Raw genomic sequence first — 21,505 nt, forward strand, 5'->3', positions numbered from 1 at the left:
CTATGGGCCGTCTAATCTATGTGCCTTTTATGGGCCATATAATCGTTTCGCCAAACATGGGCCGTACTATTTGTGGACCGATAAAGGTCCGCAAAATGGGCCTAAACGGGCTAGAGTGGGAATCGTATGTTTTATGGCCCGACCATAATGGGCTGTTAATAGGCCGTATGTGATGACGCTGTGAAAACACCCCAACGGGTTAACGGGCCACAAACAGGCCGACTGTAACCATTGGTTGAATTTGGCCCACAAGCGGAACAGGCCAGTAACGGACTGTAAGTAACCAGATTCTGGAAATGAGCCCAAGAATAAATGGGACCTTAGAAGGCCGAAAGTTGACATGGGCTGGAAACGGTCGACGGAATAATGGGTCGTTAATGGGTATAAAGCGATACATTGTTCATTATGGGCCAGTTTCATCTCGGGCCTTTAATGGGCCCAGAGTTACAAAGGGCCTTCTATGGGCCGAAAGACGTCATGGGCCATACATGGGCCGGAAGTTACAATGGGCTGGAATCATATTGGATGGCCCAAATGACACTACTGGGCCAAATTCGGGTAGGCCATAACGGGTCGTGAGTTAGTGGGTTGTAAATGGCCTATATGTGAGCAGGCCGTTAACAGGCTTTCCGTGGGCTGGCTCGCTACCTTTTGACCAAGTCAAACGGGCCGGCCTTTTCACTGGAATGGGCCTCTGTCGGGTCGGGTCACGTGTCAACGTATCATAGGCGCCTTCGGTCCAATGAGTGGATGACATCTGTCCCAACGGTGAGCCGACATGTGGTTCCTCTGGCCATTGAGAATTTTACACGTGCAAAATCCCCATTGGTCCAGGCTGTTAACGGGTTATCGAATCCAAATCGGAACCCAATAGCTTAACGGTGACCCGTTACGGTGGATGCCACATGTCCGTTACCCTTGACGAAAGCAACTCTTTGATGCGCGATTTATCGTCATGGAAGTGGACACTTCCGTGATGATAATTTTGGTAATGTCATGGAACACTTCTACGACAGCACAGGTATGACTATCTTGATTCTGTCATAAAATCATCATGGATGTACATGCATGACAAAAAACGTGACCTACTGTGACAAACACGTATCATCACGGAAGTGTATTTTTTTGTAGTGTATGAGGTTGTATAGTAAACTTGGGGAAATTAAATTCATGAGACTCATCATCAAAGCTAACACTCATAGATTGTTTATGACAATCTATAGTAGCATTGACAGTGTTCAAGAAAGGTCTACCAAAGATAATGGGACAAAAATCATCTTGCGGGGAACCAAGAACAAGAAAATCAGTAGGATATTTTATTTTCCCACACAAGACTCACTGGTATGCGTCGGTGCTATACAAACGGTTTTTAACTCCTTTCCAAGACAGCGTTCGGAACCATCGCCAAGTGAGTGACTGCGATAGGAGGGGTCCTTCCCACACGACCCAGAAACCGTCGGGGATATGCCCTCCTGCCACACACGTTCGGCAAGATGAGGTCGTGTGCGACCGGCGAGCACTCAAATACGGTTATACGTACAATAGTGCTAAAATACAATTATACAGGCGAAATCATTTTTGGTCGTCAGTACATCCCAGACAATTAGTCCTCACTAAACATTTATGTTCGTATGTACATCCCACACAGTCACTCCAAGGAAAATGTTTCCCTTCGCAGGTACATCACACACAATTTTCCCCATTGAATCGTTTGTGATAGCATTGCCATTGCACACAATATTAACAATTTTATCATTTGCGTTATTGAATGCATCCCACACGGTGAGTAGAAGAAACTGTGTGGTAAAGGTTGTCCATCCCACACAGTTTTTATGTGGTAAACATTTTCCCAAGGTGGCCTAACGCAAACAGTTTTCAAGAGGATGTCGTGTGGTTGTGTGTGAAGTGGAGATTGATCGCACACGTAGTGGATCCTAGAAACGTGTCTGATCTCCACATCTATCCCAGACGTTTCGCTTTCGCAAACCGTGTGCAATGTAATCCCTAATTAATCCCTAATTTAAAAATCACATGTTTTGAATTTGAATGTAGGCAATAACTTATTTCATATCCAACCATGTTTATTACAAATATAGGTTCAACCACGAATGCATAATTTCATGCACATGTACATATACTGAAGAACTACTAAAGAACCAAGTATAGAATGATGAACCACAGTTGTACTAAAGACTATAAAGAGAGAGGCGAAAGACATTCTGGTTGCTGGAGAAGGTGAAGCGGAATGGCCATATTGTGCCCTCCTCGATGCGTAATGCACGCACGACTCTAGGCCAACCCCTTGTGATGGTTGCCCGTCCATCCTTCACTGTCTTCATTACGAATTCTCGATGCTCATTGTAGTCTGGATGAAATACTTTAACCTTCATTGGGTGTCCACCAGTCATGTACTTTGCGAGGTAATCTTGGGTGACTGCTTCGGGAACCACTACGAACGGAAAAGATTCAGACATTGTTGTCTAACAACTCATTATGGGCAGTAAAAAGAGAAGGTTGCGGAGTTTGTAGTTACCATCCTATAGCTCACTGTTGTGTTGGATAGAGCGTAAACAAATAATTTGCTTGCCACCATTCGTATCTTTTTGCTAATAATCCTTATCAGTTTCCTCACTTGATGCTTGTTCATGAAAATCTCATTGCCCCATATGCAAAAAGGGTCAATGCGTGGACCCTTGCCAAGGGCATATGTACCTACAAGTAGCAAGTCAATATTAGAAGCTAACAAGTGTTCAGGCATGGATCTATATGCACTACATTATGGAACGATGGGGAGAGTACAAGCCAAGGGATGAAGCTAACCTCAGCGGAAAATGGTGGCCACTCCCATTGTTGTCCTGCATAAGTAGTGGAAAGGCATGATAAGTACATAAACTTTAACATCAAACAAATATAGCAAAGGTAAACAACATCATCTCCAAATGATAGCTTGAATGTGTTGGTTTTAGCATGCTATTAAAACAAATATAAAATGGAAGGCAATGTTACAAACAGGATGCTTAACAGCCATCAAATATTGCAATTAAAACTGGTATTGTTGAAAATGAATAGAACGTAGGTAATGCTTAAACATCACACTGGATAAATGTGTAAAACTGAAATAAAGGGCATGTGTTAACTACACCAGGCATAACTGGAACCAAATATAGTCGTTCAAACCGGTACTGATGCAGTCCAGCGGCACAGTTCTGACTTGCACATAATGAACAACACATTGTGAATGAATGAAATAAACAAGGCATAAATGATCAGTATAACAACCAAATATAGCTATTGAAAACTGGACAGAGTCTCACTGCAACCAACCTAACAAGCAAATACAGATAAATAGTGCATGTGCTTGAAAACTAGACAAATGCTCATTGCAACCAACCAAACAAGCAAATACAGATAAACAAGGCATCTGCTTGAAAATTGGACAAATGCTAAAAAAGCAACCTAACAACTAAATACAGATAAACAAGGCATCTGCTTGATAACTAGGCAAATGCTCACTGCAACCAAACTAAGAATCAAATACATATAAACAAGGCATCTGCTCGATATCTGGAAAAATGCTCACTGCAACCAAACTAAGAATCAAATACATATAAACAAGGCATATGCTCGATATCTGGAAAAATGCTCATTGCAACCAACCTAACAACCAAATACAGATAAATAAGGCATCTACTCACTATAAACAACAAAATATAGCCATTCGTGAAACTGAAGTGGACAACTCATACTTAAACATCACATAGCCCTATTGAACAATACATTTTTGCATAACTGAAATAATTAAACACGACACAGTTAAGACACCGCATGACAAATGCTACTACAACAAAGTGTACGGGTTGGGAAGCTAGAAATTGTAAGATTTGTTGATAGGATGTTGCCTCACATTTCATGGACAGGATCCTTCCAGTTGGAAGAGCACAGACCCATGATGCGCTCTCTGATGTCACAGATGGGTTGTTTCACCTTGGAAGAACATTTGTGGGTGCCTCCTCATGGTCGTGGTCGATGAGATCTGACTTGGCAATTCAGGATCCCAAGTCGCCACCGTAGAACATGTCCTTCAGAAATGACAAAATGGGCTCGATGGCGTATAAGGATCGCAAATCCTTGACCGCTTGGCGGAGGAGATTAGCGGCAGGGCCGTCAAAGAGATCGATGGTGGTTGAACTAGAGGGGTTGGCGATGGACCACTTAACCTGTGACATGTCCCACGTGAAGCCGTCGCTGTAGACGAGCATGATGTCGTAGCCAGCTTTCCCGAGATACAGTAATACGCTAACCTGCTGACATGAAGCCTTCGGCATGGCAACATAGTCAACGTCTTCGCCGGCTTCCGCGAAGACGTGTTGCTCCGGGATCGAAAGGTCGGGGCGAACGGTGGCCACCTCGCCAATGTCCGCCAGAGAGGCCATGATAAACCTCTTGTTGGTCGAACGCTCGTCAGGCTCCCCGGGATACGTGGTCGAGCTTAGGCTGCGACATTCTGGAGCAGGGGATGTGGATCTGGCGGGGAGGGACACCGCATGCCTCATCTAAAAACTCAGGGGAGTGGGGCGATGGTATGGGAATTGCTGGGTAACCTGAACTTTATTATCTAAATTAGGAGGAACGGGCAGACTGGCAGGGGTTGGCAGTAGCGCCGGCGGCAGCCGCGAGATAGGATTCGAGGGGGGAGGGGGCTAGGTGTAGGGACTGAGGAGGGGGGTGGTGTTTGAGGATACGTCACGGCTACTGAAAATTTTAGTAATGGTGGGTGGTGATGGTGGTGGACGAGGGAGGGCGACGGTTCAAATGCCTCGGCTACTGCAATTTTACTATAAGGTCGGTGTTCGAGGAGTGTGGGCGACGGTTGAAGTGCGGCGGCTACTAAAATTTGGGTAAAGGAATTGATGCGGGGTGGGAGTGCCCAAGATCGCGCAGGGTCCAGTAAGAATATGCATGTATGATAATAAGGAAAAGTGGGGGAGCCGCCAATTTTTGCAATGCTTAAGGTGGGTAGTTTGTTTTTATATTTCTAGCTAGGTGGTCTATCTCACATGGTTCGTGCTAATTTCTAAATAAACTTACCCGCCTTTAGCTTGTGCAAGTGGGGATTTTACAGCACACTTGCATCGCACATGGTTAACCTAGTACCTCCACCCTTTCCTCGCGCTTGCGCAGTCATGGTGATTTTACAGTGCACTTGCATGGCACACGGTTGAGCCAGTACCTCCACATTTTCTTGCGCTTGCGCAGTCGTCGTGATTCACAGCGCACTTGCATCGCACATGGTTATGACATTATACCCATTTCCGTTGAGCGTCATCAGAGTCTTTGCAGCAAAAAAACGTTAGAGAGGGTCAGAAGACAGCCACACTAGCATGTGGCCCAAATATATATGAGTGAAAAGGGTTCTCTATGATGTTCAAAATTCCAATGCACAACTTTTACCACATGGGCCCACGGTTGGGCGCATCGTCGAAGATCGTTGAGAGGGGACAGAAGTCAAGAACCACCTGGAAGTGGCCAATATATGTAGGAATATTGGGTGTGATGTTTAAAACTTTAAATACACAATGCATAACTTTGGTGGCACCTGCCTCACAAACCTGAAAGCACCCTTGGATATATCTATAATGACATAATGTCATAGCTAGCTAGGATGCTTGGCCCACCACCTCCCAATTCTTGTTAGTGGGGCGGATGCACGTAATGATACTTTGGTCATACAAGCATGTCACCATGACCTACCATAATACAGACCAATGAATCTATCGTTTGGTCAAACGACAAATGCTTTTGTCGATAAACCACTTGGGCCAATAAATTGAACCATCATAAAAACCGCATGAGAGGGACCACAAAACCAGCACCTCTTGCATGCGGCCGAAAATGATGTACGTTGGGAAGGGGTGATGTGTGTTTTCAATATAAAATAATGCACAATTTAGATGTGGTGCCTACCTCTCGATACAGACAACAACCATGAAGGCAAGGTAGTTAAGGACGAGATACACAGGGCACTATTTGCTATCATATCAGTGGATAATGACCACCACTATGGCGACCCCTTAATCTATAAAAGGAGGCCCATGGCACTCGTAGGAGGGGTTAGAATGTTGGAAAGTTGACAACCCCAAGAAGAACCAGGTAGGGGGAGTGCTTGCGTGAACCTGAAAGTGCACGCCGCGCGTCATCTTCATCGACATTTTGATCCTCGACAGCGCCATCGACCATGGCGCCCAAGAAGAAATCTGGCACCTCAGCCCATCCATCCACCTCGAAGGTTCATCCGCCCGCGGTGTCCAACACTGCGGGGGACACGGGTGCTCGCGAGGACGTGGACATTGTTGGAGGTGTCGTTGGAGTAGGAGGCGCCATTACCACCTCCCCCGCGGCCGACACGGGGGCCAGAGCTATCAAAGGAGAATAGCATCAACAGCGTCTCGACGGTCCGGCTATGCAAGGTGCGAGCGAGGGTGTCACTTCGTCCTATTTGTCATCTAGCGTGGCGCTGATAGTGAAGGTACCATCAACACCAACCAGCCCTGTCGGGACCTTCTTCACTTGCGGTGCAGCAACCTTGGATCTCTTGTTGTTGAAACTCTTTGTCAAGTCATCAACAGGCGCAGCGCATTCCGAAGAGGTACGCTTCCCGGATTCCTTGCTAGTGTCCCTATTATGCTTCTTCTTTCCTCTATTCTTCTTGGCGGGAACTGCCGATGCCTCTGCCTCTGCCGCGACTGCGTCCCGGTACATCTTATCCACGCAAATGATTGCGTCCTTCTCATCTGATGGGATGGAAATGACTCATGCCGGCCCAGGCATCTTCAAGGTGTTGTAGGAATAGTGGGATGCCGCCATGGATTTAGCTATGGCTGGGCGTCCAAGGATTCCATTGTACGGCAGGGAGAGGTCGACCACATCAAACACAATCTTCTTAGCCCGATAGTTCAGTTCTCCCCCAAATGTCACTGGCAACGTGATCTTTCCCTTAGGATGACTCCTGCTGGAATTAACTCCTTGAAACGTGCCCGTGACCTTTAGCTCTTCCTCTGCTATGTGGAGTTTGTTGATGAGCTTTGGGGAAATCAGATTCAACCTGGCCCCGCCGTCAACCAAGATCTTTGTGACCTTGAGGTTGCGAATTGTTGGGGAGAACAACAATGGCAAATATCCTACTATGACAGTACGGTCAGGATGGTCCTCTTCGTCAAAGATGATGGGCGTGTGTGACAATTTGAGCGGCTTCTGAGCCTCTGGTGTTGGCTCCACGGCATTGACCTCACGTGCCCATTGTTTGAGTTGGTGGTGAGAGGAGTGCAGGGATGCACCCCTGTCAATGCACAGGGTGTCAGTGGCCTTCCGGAACTCCTTCTCGCTGGTTTCCTCTTCATCCCGTCCATCACTCTCATCATTGCAAGCTTCCTTCTCTTGACCCCTGGCGGGTTTTCCTTGCTTCCAGAAGGGTTTCCGGGGCGATTTGCTTCACTACCCTGACCCTTCCTGCCAGCGGCATTCTGACATTTTTCCTTATCATGCTTCTCATATTCTACTCTATGCCTCTTGAAAAGCTGCTCAACTTCATGACACTCTTGAAGATCTTGGCCCTTGGTGCGATGAATCTTGTAGTATGGCCCATCGCCTTTCCCAGCCTTCTCCGCAGCCGCAGCCTCCTAGCAGTCAGCGCACACGACAACTTCCTTGCCGGGGGCTTAGGCTCTAGCCTTCTTGCTGGTACTAAGTGTGCCCTATCCTTCAACATTCATCACTTCCTTATCCTTGACCTCTTGATGCGCTTCTTACTCTTCTTCTAATTGGTGGATTCGTTGTCATCCTCTGAGTCGACGTTGATGCAATCCTCTTCAACTCCCTCCTCCATCCGATCACACTTGTCCACCAAGCTGTAAAGCTCCTTCACAGTCTTGGGCAACCACACGTTCATCTTGGAATGAATCATGCGGTTACACACATTGGATTGGAAGGCAGCTATCGCAGCTGCTGGATGGATATTTGGGATGTTCCCGTGGGCTCTGCTGGACCTCTGCAAGTACTTCCGAAGAGTCTCTCCTTCTTTCTGCTGGAGAAGCTGCAAGTCACTAGGCCGCCCTGGTTCTTGATGGCCGCCAGTGAAGGCGCCAATGAACTCATGGAACAGGTCAGCCCATGACGTAATGGAGTTCTCCGGAAGGTGCATCAGCCAAGACCGCACATTGGACTTGAGTGCCAAAGGGAAGTAGTTGGAAAAAACCTTCTCATCTCTTCCCCCGGCAGCTTGAACAGCGATAGTGTAGATGCTCAGAAACTCTGCCGGGTTTAGCCTCCCATCATACTTCTCGGGTATCTCTGGCTAGAACGTGCGAACGGATGGCCAACGGACATGCCGCAGCTCACGAGTAAAGGCAGGGCACCCAACCTCGAAATGCAGGCACCCACCAACCTCGAGCGCAGGCTCATCAACGTCGGGACCATCGCACCCATTGATTCGACGGTGGTCATTGCGGCATCGCTCAACGACGACGCGCGCGTCTCCCCTTCGCCTGTCCTCCGGGGCTCACTGCTGGCCTGGACGTGCTTGAGGGTCAGAACAGCCAATCGAGACGTCATCAGATTCTTGATTCTGCCGTGCTCGCGCTGGTTGCCGTGGTGGGGAGTGCACCGTGGGGGTAGCCCCTTCCATACGACCAGTAGCGCAAGACGTTGTCGTTGCTTGGGGAGGCCGTAGTGGGCCAGCTCGCTGTGAGCCCCCAGCCTCGGCGAAACTGATCGGACTTTGGATGGTGGCTAGCCACTCATCCATCTAATCGACCGCTGACGAAAACCTTAGTAGCAGTTGAGCCCGCGCCACGGCCTCCGTGGTAGTGCTCGGCATGGGTGACGATGACGCGGACCGCACCGTCGCTCGGCTTCTAACGGTGGTAGCGGCGACAGCACCACATCCTCACTGCTAAGGCGGGCATTTGGATGGCATGGTGATGTGGTAAAGGCGCTTGAGGGCCAGCGGTTCCGTTGGGCACAGCGACCTGGTCGACCCGCTCCAGGGGAGGTGCATGCGCTGCGGTCGCGCCCGTGGCGGGGGCGGCCGGAGGGCGGTGATTCGCCTCAGACCGGGCGCCACCACTATGGTTGTGCCCGTCGGTGAGAGGAAGGGGCGCGGATGGAATAAGCCCTTCACCCGTACCTCATGGAGCTTGGCCACTGAATGTTGCTAATGCTGCCCTCCTCCAGTGTCTCCTGCTTCTGCTTCAGCCGCGGGGGAGGTGGTGACGGCGCCGCCTGCTCTGACCACATCCCCAGCGGTGTCCATATCCTCGTGCGCCTCTGCATCCCCCGTAGCATTGGTGGCTGCGGGTGGCAGAGCCTTCGAGGTGGACGGGTGAGCTAAAGTACCGAGTTTCTTCTTGGGCATCATGGTCGATGGCGCCGTTGGAGATGAAGATAGCGATGAAGATTATGCACTGCTCATGCTTCCAGGTTCATGAATGTGACCCCCCTACCTGGTGCGCCAAAGATGTCGCGGGAAACCACGGCCACATATGGGACCAAGAGTCCCTTGCTGGTTCGGCGGGGGGATGGCATGTTGCACAAAGAGCAGAAGAGCATGGGGCAGCACAACAGAGATCACACAAGCAGTTTTTACTCAGTTCGGGCTGCTGTGAGGCGTAAAACCCTACTCCTGCTTTGGTGGATTGACGGTGGAAAAATAGTGGTGGTCATAGAACATTTGCCCCACAAGGTTGCCTCAGGGTGAAACGGCTACGTGCATATGAAATGTGAGGGGGTGGATTCACCAACTCAGGGTCCAACCCTTTCTAAGGTTGCCTTGGGCCTCCTTTTATAGACTAAGGGGTCACCACAGTGGCAAACTAGTCATTACGCACTGATAAGATAGCAAATAGTGGTATCATACCTAACTCTGCAGGCTGACAGAGCGCATTAAATGCGTTGCTCAACGTCACATCATTGCTTGCCCGGCAGGCCTTGCTGGGCTGTTTTGCCAGCTTCGCGCCTGTTCACTTGACACGTTGTTGGACGGGTGTTGTCTGTAGGCATTTCTTGTAGAAGGAGGCTTCCATGTGGTGAATGGTTGCCACTTAGTCACTTTGCGGCTTGCCACCACACTGATTGATGACGTGTGTCTTGATGAGGTGGTTTTGTGAGGTGGTTCCGCCTTCGCGAGTCTCGGTAGGCCCTACGGGGGTGTCTTGAGACTTTCTTCTGGGGGGAACCCTGTCCTCGCCAGGCATGCCTGCCCGATAAGGGAGGTTTCTCTCTTGGAAGTATCTGACTTCTCTGGCTTGGTCTTGGTCCTCTTGAGCTGCATGCTGGTCCTTTGAAGATCTTGATCTCTTGTACTTTGGCCTGATCTTGGTGCTGTAACCTTGCTCCCATGTCTATGCATAGTTTGGGCAATAGACTCAGGGTTTGTTGCACCGACCACAATGTCATGCAGACATTGCTCCATGGTGGGTTCAATGGCAAACCATCCCCCCTCTCAAGATTGTAATCCAGAGGAAGATATATGTTCTGAGGCGGATTCAGGCGCAACTGACCACTCCTGTTACCCCCCAAGGTGTTTTCTCTAACTTGGCATGATGATGTTATTCATATCATGCATATGTTGTCTTGCAGTGCCTACTTTCGACATCATATATGTCATCTGCTTAGTTTAGACATGTTCTTTAATGCCACATGTTTAGTTTCTATATCATATATGGGAATTATGCACTCTCATCTCTTTTAGCCAGCATAATATATGTGAAATATGCAATGCCATCCTGTTTAACCATGCATCATATATTTGAATGATATCTTGCCCATCCTTTTCTTCATTGCATTTCCATTTCTCGACAATGTTTTTACATTAAACTACCCTTCCTATGAATCAGCCATTTCAGTGGGTGATGAAAAATTTGGTGTGAAAACAAGGTCTTCAGAGTAGACAGTGCTACATGTCGAAGTAGATCTCTTGCTTGGTCCTGATAGCTCCTCAGAGATGGATTCAGAGATAAATGACTAGTGTTATTCCCCCACCGAGGTGTATGCTCTAACTTGACATGGTTATACTGCTCATATCATGCATATGGTGTCTTGCATTGCATAGTTTAGACATCATATACACAATATTCAACACCATGTTCTTAGTTCAGACATCATATATGTGAATGCCCTCTGCTTAGCATATAAATCACATATGTGAATTAAATCATGTGATCCTGATTACTTAGATAACATGTATGTGAATTATGTCATGCGAACCTATTTACTAAAGACATCATATAATTATCTTATGACATCCTGTTTAGTTAGTCATCATATCTTTGAATTATGTCATGCTATGCTATCCAGTTTAGACAGACATCGTATATGTGAAATTATGTCATGCTATCCTTTTTAGTTAAACAATATACGTGTCCACTATTTCATGCCCTCTTTTTTCCACACTATCTATTGCATCTATCTCTCATGCAATGTCTGTACATTCAACTATGTTTCCTGTTTATCAGCCATTTGAATTGGAGCAGGTGATGGAAGTATCTAGTGGAGTAAAAACACGCTCTTCAAATAAAATAGTGCTACCTCTTGGCAGAGATAGCACCCCGGTTGTACATGCACGAGAACCAGCCCTACCACACATAACCAAGACTCTCGCAAATTGTACCCCTACTGCAATGGACAGAGAACCAGGTTCACCCAATCTAACCTCAACCCAAGCAGATAGTAACCCAGTTCCTGTTGACACAACACCATGTCCACCACAGAGCTCCCAAACAAGAATAGTTAGTAAGGCAGCTCCAGTGCCCAAAGCGCTAGTACTACCATGGCGAACCCCAAATCCACCAGTTAGTGCACCTATTCCTGTGGAGGAAGCATGACCGACCATTCGTAGTTTAGCATCTATCACATTTGATGTTGTTAAATCCTATGCGCGTATCTTCCCAACATGGAAATATTATACTGAAGATGAAGGAAAAATGCCAGTTGCAGGTGTTTATCCAGGAGTTATGTGTAAGTAAAGTTATTCATGGCAATTACTTTGCTTTGTCCCATACATTCTACCTCCATGATGGTTATAATACAGCAAAATTTCCCATTTTTCTCTATAGAGAAGGACCGATTTGGAACTCATGATGAGGTAACATGTGCTAATACCTCTAGTATCTTCAAGAATGCTTGGTGGCAGTATCAGAATTACCTGAAGAAAACGTACTTCACTAGCAAAGAAACTCATCAAATTCCCTTATGTTCTCCTGAGAAACATTTATTGGATGATGACTGGCAACGCCTTGTTCTGTACTGGTCCCGAACCAAGAAAGTGGTAAGGTCTATGAGCTCATTTTTATTTTTAAGTATTATATGTCCATGTCTTATTGTACTCTGTTCATGTAGAACAAGTGCTTAAACCTGAAGAACAACTGTTTTCATTTAAGATTCCATTGCTATTGTGCATACTGCTTTGCTCTTGTATCGGTGTATTTACTCATACAAACTTATTTATTAAATTGAAGGATCCAATCGAAACTCCGATGGCACAACTAGTATGTTTACACATGTTTCTTTAATAGGTTTCCTCTTATAAATAGCTCAATTTCAATTGTGTATACAGTTGACTTCTCATATCATGAACATTACTAGCATCACAACAGAGCCAATAGTGTTGTTGTACATGTAGACCTGGTACCCATCTGAAATCTTGTTCTACCATTTAGTTTTCTGATGTAGGGTGGAATCCTAGACGTCCGATCTTTCATGAAAGGAGCCGATCCCGCGATGAACACGGAGAACACAAGAGGAAATCACAAAGGGAAACACAATAGAAACACTCAAACCAACGAGATTAGGTCACACATATGCTAGATCCTCAAAACACAAAGAGATACACGATCCGAATCCAACAAAGGACGATACATAGGTAACTGGTTCTTCTCCGAGAGGAGGTCTTGAGGTCTTCCCGATAGGGGTCTTGAATCCAAGTGGATCTTCTCCAAAGAGGTGATGGTCCCTCACGATGTAGTAGATCCGGATGGATGAGCAAAGCTCTATCTCACATATGAGCTAACAGAATGCTAACCCTAACTAGGAGGAGGAGGAGGTCTATTTATAGTCTTAGTGCAAATGGGGGTGAAGTGAAGGAGTACATGGGCCTCGGGCCCGAAACTGTGCACAGACAGGTACCAGACATCCGGTGGGTTACGGTCGTCCAATGGCTCGTGGGCATCTGGACGTCCGGTAGTCGCCAGACTTCCGCTGGTTTTGGCTCGGCTGATGTGGCACCGGATGTCTGAAGATGGCCGGTCGTTCGGTCGCCGGTCGTCTGGTCGCGTCGGACATCCGCTGCTTTGGCTCGGGTGTGGTGACGCTGGTCGTCCGGTCCTGGCCTGACATCCGCTCGATGTAGCTTGCATTGGCTGGGACCTAGGAAGGCTGGGGCTTCAGGTCCCGGACGTCCGGTCCCGACCGGTCGTCCGGTGGCTGTAGCTTCATTGGTAGCTCTTCTTCTTGTCCTTGGCACTTGGTGTCCTTGCCGTCTTGTCCGTTGGATGTAGCTGCTCCGTGGCTTTCCTCCAAGTACCTGATCACACATAGTGTTTGTGCTTGAGGTAGTAGCCATGTCTCATGTATAGAAAGTGGTAGTTCAGAGAGGAGCGAGTTCACCTTATCTTTGATAGCCTTTGCTTGGGCTCTTGTCATTGGTCCAAGTGGTGTCGTAGGAGACGTAGGTAGGTCCATGGGTATGACCTTGGGATGCTCCGCATCATCTCCCCCCTTGGGAAAGATCCGAATTTGGATCGAAATCTTCATCACCATGGTAGGGCGAGAGATCCTTGACGTTGAAGACTTCGCTCACGTTGTACTTGTCGCGCACGAGGTCGATCTTGTAAGCGTTGTTGTTGTAGCATGCTAGCACCTTGAAGGGTCCATCGGCTCATGGTAGTAGTTTGGAATTGCGTTCGTTGGGGAAGAGGTCCTTGCGAAGGTGTAGCCACACAAGATCTCCAATGTTGAATATCATGGGTTGCTTGTTGACGTTGACCTTGGTCGCAAGTCGTTGTACTTGGCGGTCGATGGTGTTCCTTGTATCTTCATGCATCTTCTTGAAGTAGTTCACTCGTGCACTCGCGTCCATATTAATGCGCTCTTGTAGTGGTAGAGGAAGAATGTCCAATGGGGACAACAGGTTGAATCCGTAGACGACCTCGAAGGGGGACTTGTCGGTAGTCGAATGTCTTGCACGGTTGTAGGCATACTCCGCGATCAGTAGGCACTCTTCCCACTCCTTGATGTTCCTCTTGATCAACACATGTAGTAGGGTGGAGAGTGTTTGGTTCGTCACTTCCGTTTGGCCGTCAGTTTGTGGATGGTATGCCGTGGAGAATAGTAGCGTGATTCCGAGCTTGGCGCATAAGGTCTTCCAAAAGTAACTCAAGAACTTGACATCGTGGTCCGAGACAATCGTCTTTGGTAATCCATGTAGGCATAAGATTTCCCTACAAAAGAGATTTGCATCATGTGCAGCATCGTATATCTTGTTGCATGCTATGAAATGAGCCACTTTGGAGAATCGGTCCACAACAACAAATACAGAATCTTTGCCGTTTCTAGTTCTAGGCAAACCAAGTACACAACCCATGCTAATATATTCCCATGGGTGATATGGAATTGGAAGGGGTGTATAGAGACCATGAGAATGAGCTTTGGACTTAGCTTTGCGACATGTCGAACATCGGGCGGTGAAGTGTGAGACGTCGCATGACATCTTGGGCCAATAATAGTTCTTGGAAAGCATAGCGAATGTCTTGTCGCGTCCAAAGTGTCCCATGAGTCCTCCATCATGAGATTCATGCAAAAGTAACAAATGAAGAGAAGGCATAAGTTTGTTAGCTCTCATAAGATAATCATCTTTGATGTAATAGCATTCCCAAGATGTATGCGTCAAACATTTGGCATAAGGAATAGCAAAAGTAGGATCATGCGCATACAAGTCTTTTATGTGCTCAAAACCTAAGACATTCAATTCAACTTTGGTGACAAGCATGCATATGCGGGAAAGAGCGTCCACCACAACATTTTCCTTACCTTTAATGTACTTGATGACATAAGGAAATGACCCAATAAATTCACTCCATTTAGCATGACACTTGTTCAACTGAGTTTGACCCTTAAGATACTTAAGTGTTTCATGGTCGTTATGGATGATAAATTCATGAGGGCGAAGATAATGTTCCCATTCATGCAAAACTCACAATAAAGCATATAGCTCTTTGTCATAGATAGGGTAATTGAGTTGCGCTCCTGAAAGTTTCTCACTAAAGTAAGCTATGGGGCGCTTCTCTTGCGTTAACACACCTCCTATGCCATTACCACTAGCATCGCAATGAATTTCAAAAGGTTTGTCAAAGTTGGGTAATGCAAGCACAGGACCATAGGTAAGCAAATTCTTAAGCTCATTGAATGCGGTATCTTGGGATGGTCCCCAAATAAAAAGCACATTCTTCTTGCTGAAAGCATGCAAAGGTGAAGCAATGATGCTAAAATCCTTCACAAATCGACGATAGAAACTGGCTAAACCAAGGAAGCTATGCACTTCTTGCAAGTTAGTTGGTTGACGCCAAGTTTTAATAGCATTGATCTTAGATTCATCTACATGAACACCCTTAGAAGACACAACGAAACCCAAGAAAACAAGCTTATCAACACCAAAAAGGAATTTGTCCATATTAGCATAAAGGTGCTCTTTTCTAAGAGTTTGTTGCATGGTTCGAAGGTGGGTGACATGGTCTTTTAGAGATTTGCTAAAGACAAGAATATCATCAAAGTAGACCACAACAAATACACCGACATAAGGTCGAAAAACAAAATGCATGAGGCGCATGAAAGTACCGGGTGCTTCGGATAAACCCATTGGCATAACAAGCCATTCATATAAGCCAAACTTGGTCTTAAATGCAGTTTTCCATTGACCACCTTCTTGGATGCGTATTTGATAGTAGCCACTTTTAAGGTCAATCTTAGAGAAAATGGTGGCTCCGCTAAGCTCATCTAGCATATCATCTAGGCGTGGAATAGGGTAACGATACCGCATGGTAATAGCATTGATAGTGCGACAATCGGAACACATGTGAAATGTACCATCTTTCTTGGGAACAAGGATTACCGAGACGGCACAGGGGCTCAAACTTTCTCGAACATGGCCGTTGTTGATGAGTTGTTGTACTTTCCATGGGATCTCCTTAGTTTCCTCGGGGTTGACGCGGTAGGGAGCCTTGTTAGGAAGGGGTGCTCCGGGGATGAGGTTGATTCGGTGCTCGATGCCTCGTAGTGGGGGTAGACCCGGAGGTAGCTCGTCGCGGAAAACATCTTGGAATTCCTGCAATAGAGAAGACAACACTAAAGGTAGATTGTGACTGGTGTTAGCTTTTGGTGCCTTGTCCTTGCACAAAAGGACATAGTGCATGACACTTGATGGGTTTGCACACACTTCTCTGATCTCACTTTTCGTGGCAAATAGAACTAAGTTCTTCTTGTCGCTCATCGTGGAGGCACTCAATTTGGGCTTGTGGCGCTCACTCTCTTTGTGGTGGTTCGCTCTCTCACCATTCTCTCCATGATGGGTAGCTTGCTTGTCGGCGATCACTTGGCTTGGAGACATAGGTCAAAGGACGTACTCCCTTCCTTTCATTGTGAAGCTATAGTGGTTCGTTCGGCCATTGTGGATGACACCTTTATCAAATTGCCATGGCCGTCCAAGGAGGAGGTGGCGAATGGACATCGTAATGACATCATACTCCAAAGAGTCTTCGTAAGCTTCGATCTTGAAAGAAACTTGTACTCTATGCTCGACTTGGATAGTGCCAGAGTCGCTAAAGCCATTGAACCTTGTATGGATGTGGGTGCTTCATCTTGGCCAATTGGAGCTTAGAGCATAGTTCTTCACTTGCAAAGTTATGACAACTCCCTCCATCGATGATGACCTTGATGGACCTTTCGTTGATGTCGGCCTTGGTATGGAATATATGGCATCTTTGGTCTTCTTCTTGTTGATGTTGAAGATTCAAGACCTTGGAGACAACGAGAGCGGGGCTTGAATCTTCGTCGCAAAAGACTTGATCATCTTCATCGTCGTTCACTTGTCGGTGCATGGCCACTTGCGCAAGGGCTTCCATTTCTCTGTCACTCATGGAGTCATAAGTACCATCGTCACTGAGGATCATGGTGCGCTAGTTTGTATAGTCGAAAGACTTGTGGCCTCAGTCGCCGCATGTAAAACATTTGAAGGAACTTGTCTTGATGGTGTCATCGGTTCGGGTAGATGTTGATGAAGCTCTCGGCTTGAAGTTGCTTGTAGTAGGACGATGACTTGAGGTTGTCGAAGTTTTCTTGTAACTTGACTTGTCGCCGTTGCTTGTAGATTGCTTGGTTGAGGTAGAAGATGTCGGAGTGGTTGAAACTTGAGGGTTGGAGAAACCATAGGACTTGTATGAGATCTTGGCATATTTGAATTCATCTTGCACTTGATGTTCCGCCTTGGTAGCTTTATGCACTAGCTTGATGAGGTTCGAGTATGGTTGGAAGTCGGCGATCTTCTTGATTAGGTGATTAAGTCCATTCAAGAAACATGCCATAGTTTGCTCATCATCTTCCATGACATTAGCTCATATCATGGCAATCTCCATTTCCTTGTAATATTCTTCAATGCTCTTGGTTCCTTGCTTGAGGAGTCGGAGGTTCTTGAAGAGGCGCGGTTCTAGTAGGTTGCATGAAGCGTGCTCTCATCACATCCTTCATTTGCGCCCAAGTAGCTAGTGATGGATGGTTCACCAATTGCCTCATGGAGCTCAATGACTTGTTCCCACCAAATGAGGACGTAGTCTTGGAACTCAAGGGATGCCATCGCGATCTTCTTCTCTTCCTCATAGTTGTGCAAGCGAAAGATTTTGTCAACCTTCAATGCCCATGAAAGGTAGTCTTCGGGATCATTTCTTCCGAAAAACTTGGGCATGGTGAACTTTAGCTTGCTCTTCATTGTGTTGGGGTCATGGATGATGATGTCCTTGACAAGGAGGATCGTCTCCCTCAACTTGCTCTTGTCGTGGAGGATCTCCATTGTCTTCTTGCTCTTATTGAACTTGAGGTGCTTGTCGAGCTTGAGGAGGAGCTTTAGGATCTTAACGATGTACTCTTGATTGAATAATCCTCTCTTGAACCACTTTGTGAAGCCCTTCTTGTTGCTCATGAGCTTGTCGGTTGCGCGTGGCTATGGATCAACTTGAATCTCGGAGGACACATTGCGCCTCAAGTGCTTGAGCTTCACGTAGTTGTTGTTCTTGACGTTGTGCCTTGGCATCTTGTTCATCTTGATGTTATCACGCTAGCTCTTCCACTTCTTGATGGTGTTGGCATTGCCGTCCTCGTGCTTGCACAAAAGTAGCATGGTTTTGACGGTGTGGTTGCTCTTGAGAGGCATTGTCGTGTAGAGGATTGCGGTTGGCTTGACGATCTTGGCGCGCGGCACGTCGAAGAGTATTCAAAGTCGGAGTACATGAGTCGGAGATGGTGTCGTCGGAGTGTCGACTTGAGTGGCTGTAGCGACCCAACCTCAGACGGTCAATTTTATGTTTAAGTGTCATCACTGGATCAGTATTGCTGACACACACAATACTCAAGGATATATAATAGAGTTTCCATCACACACTTATTACATCGAGAGTCTCAAAAGGAGAACTTATTACAATAATATGGCTAAATGCCATCTAAATAAGATAACATCGGAAGCTTCGAAGGTAGAAGAGTTCATCCAACTCCACGACAAAACTGAGTGTATGACAACGAGCTAGCGCACCCTACTCGTCTGAAAATTCTGCAACATAATATGTTACAGCCTGTGTAGGTCAGCACATGGAATATGTTGGCAAGATAACACTATAGAGCAATGAACAAATAACACCTATCACTACATGCATATATGGCTGGTGGAGGCTCTATGGTTATCATTTGCATAAAGCTAATTTTCCCTACAGCAAAGGAATATATTTTATTTAACTACAAAGTTGGTTGAAATTGTTGAGAAGGTTCCTTCAACTCAATCCCAAAATAATAATTATAACCCAACAAATTAATTAAGTAAAGTGATGAGATCAAACCAATAATTCAAGTACCAGATACTCAAGATGTCCATAACCGGGGACACGGCTAACCATGATTAGTTTACACACTCTGCAGAGGTCTGCGCACTTTTCCGCATAAGACTCGACCACATCCATGACCGGATGATCGAGACATAGTCTTTCTGAAGCATTAACTCTTTACTCTGGGTAGACAGTAACATCCTACTTTCCCCTACATCTGCTAGCATACCACTGACAGAGGTCACACAACATAGTCAACTATGCTAGAGCCCATAATGGCTTGTGGCTGCACACGGAAGTTTCCAGCATGAATAATCTTATGATCCATTTGAGCCTGAGTGGCAAACCATAGGATGATCACACGGGTACTCTGAGATCCCCTGGGACAACACTGGATTCTCCTGGTGCCCGCAACCAATCCACCCAGATGTGTATTAACGTAGCCACCTTATGTTAACCATTAATTAATTATAACTCTCACATCTTTCATGGATCACTCAAACCAAACCACGTCTACGAGCATAGCATAGCAGCATAACGTAGAACTCCCAGGGTTTGAATAAAAGGCAATAGGTTCCTACCTCATCAACTACTTCCCAAATACCCTCATGTTATCAAATCCTACTTATGCAATGTCTGAGGGTTGAAACTAATTCATAAAAACTGGGTAAATAATGGATATGATCAAAGTGTTACTTTCCTTGCTGAAGATCGGAAAACCCTAGAGATTCGTAGTAGCAAGCCTCGCACTCCAAAAACTCTATCGTGAACAAACAATAGCATACATAAGAACTCAAGCATAAGTTGCAAAGGTAAAACAAAAAGAAAATATCTAAACCGAAAGCTCAAAAGACCCTCGATTTGCAAAAAGAATCAATCGAATCCGAGCTACGAAACTCAAACTATGATCAAAAGAAATTCAAATTCAAATCTACTTGAAACCAAATTTAAAATTTTCAAAATCATGTTCAAGTTGATTATCTGGATAGAGATGAATAAGACGAAGATTTTGGCGTTGGTTTCACTGGATTTGAACAAATGAGCAAAAAGTAGCGAAGGTATGAAGATCAGGGACTAATCTGTAACAAAGCTATTCGCGGCTAGGTCCCTGGCCGAAAATAAAATTTAAAAAGAAATATCTATTGGATGAACGTCTGCTAACAACAGTTCGTTAAAACGATCTAACTAGTGAACGCTTACTAATTAGACTAAAACAAAAACGAAAAACCGATCTAAAAACTATATCAACAAAACCGAAAGAATCGACAGGTTCTCACCGGTCAACGGCATCGGTGGTGGGATCCGGTGGCTATGGTGACGGGCGTCAGTGGCGAGGCAACAACGAGGCAGGCACCGATGCGGGGTAGCAGCGCGGGTCGGCGGCAGCAGCGGCTGCGGCGCGGCTCGGTTGCGGGGCGGCGGTGGTGCGGGCGATGAGGAGAAGAGGGCAGGGCAGCGCGACTTATAAGGAGGCGCCGAGGGGGTCCTCGGCTTGTGCGAGGGGGCACGGGGAGGCCGACCCGGACTCCTGCTCACCGGAGTCCGGCGTCCACACGGGAGGAAGGCGGCAGCTTGGTTGAGTCGGCTGGGCTTCGGCCCAGTTTGGTCCGGAGTTTTTTAATTAAATAATTTTGCCGCAGAAGAAAATCCTAAAGAATTCTAAAAATTTGAGAAAAATTTCACCGTCCAAACCTAATATTTAGGACAAGATGAACATTTTCTGGACTAAAATGCAATTTTTCAAAAATGCAAGTTTTCTCTAATTGAAATAAAATAGCAAATAAAATAAGAATTTGATTTTAAAATTTCTTCTCCAATATTTCTCTCTTGTTGAAGAAGTCATATTATCTTCTCTCATTTTTTTATTGTTGGAAATAATTGGAGAGAAACTATTAAAATCAAATTGATCCTCTTTTCAAGTTTGAAATAAATTCAAATATGGAAATTTAATGAAACCTTCAACTCTCTCCTTGGGTCCTTGAGTTGCTTAAGGTCTCTAGGATCAAATTGTCCAAAAAAAATTCAATTAATAATGCAAAGAGCATGGATGCATATGATGACCTAGTGATTAACGTCCAAATTGAAAATTGGGATGTTACAAACCTACCCCCCTTAAGATGAATCTCGCCCTCGAGATTAGGGTTGGGTAGAAAATAGGTGTGGGTGGTCTTTCCGTAGGTCTTCCTCTCGCTCCCAAGTGGCTTCCTCCTTGGTATGGTGGCTCCACTGAACTTTGCAAAATTTGATGACCTTGCTGCGTGTAACTCGGCTGGAAAACTCGAGAACCTTGACGGGTTTCTCCTTGTAGCTTAGGTCACTTTCAAACTGAATTGCTTCGAGGGGCAGTGTATCTCTTAGAGGAATATCGGCCATCTCAG

Source organism: Triticum dicoccoides, chromosome 6A, assembly GCF_002162155.2.
Source record: "Triticum dicoccoides isolate Atlit2015 ecotype Zavitan chromosome 6A, WEW_v2.0, whole genome shotgun sequence".
NCBI classification, from domain to species: Eukaryota; Viridiplantae; Streptophyta; class Magnoliopsida; order Poales; family Poaceae; genus Triticum; species Triticum dicoccoides.